The sequence below is a fragment of the Tigriopus californicus genome, chromosome 3 (genome assembly GCF_007210705.1).
Source record: "Tigriopus californicus strain San Diego chromosome 3, Tcal_SD_v2.1, whole genome shotgun sequence".
NCBI classification, from domain to species: Eukaryota; Metazoa; Arthropoda; class Copepoda; order Harpacticoida; family Harpacticidae; genus Tigriopus; species Tigriopus californicus.
In genome coordinates, this window is record NC_081442.1 from 5,622,839 (window position 1) to 5,623,091 (window position 253).

Sequence of the window (253 nt, forward strand, 5' to 3'; positions counted from 1 at the left end):
ATCGTCTAAAGTACGTGATTTCACTCTACCAGTGCTTCAACGATAATGCCCTGGGAAAATTGTGGACTTCGTCAATGCCCTACTTGTTTCCATTCATTATTGAATACAGGTGAGTGCCAACAGCCTTTGGACTTGGTACATGACCAACGCTAAGAAATGGTTTAAGGCTCAGCACACATGCTTTTTAAAGGATCATGGGTAAATCATGTTGCCTTCTGCTCACTATCCTTTCTCTTCATGTACTAAAGAGAAT

The 253-nt window shown here is 41.1% G+C and overlaps 1 protein-coding gene across 1 annotated transcript in view; it reads left to right on the top strand.

Annotated features, from left to right (window-relative positions):
* The window catches only part of LOC131877353 (proton channel OtopLc-like), a 10,578-nt gene that overhangs the window by 6,748 nt on the left and 3,577 nt on the right, over window positions 1-253 (top strand). The window lies entirely within an intron of this gene.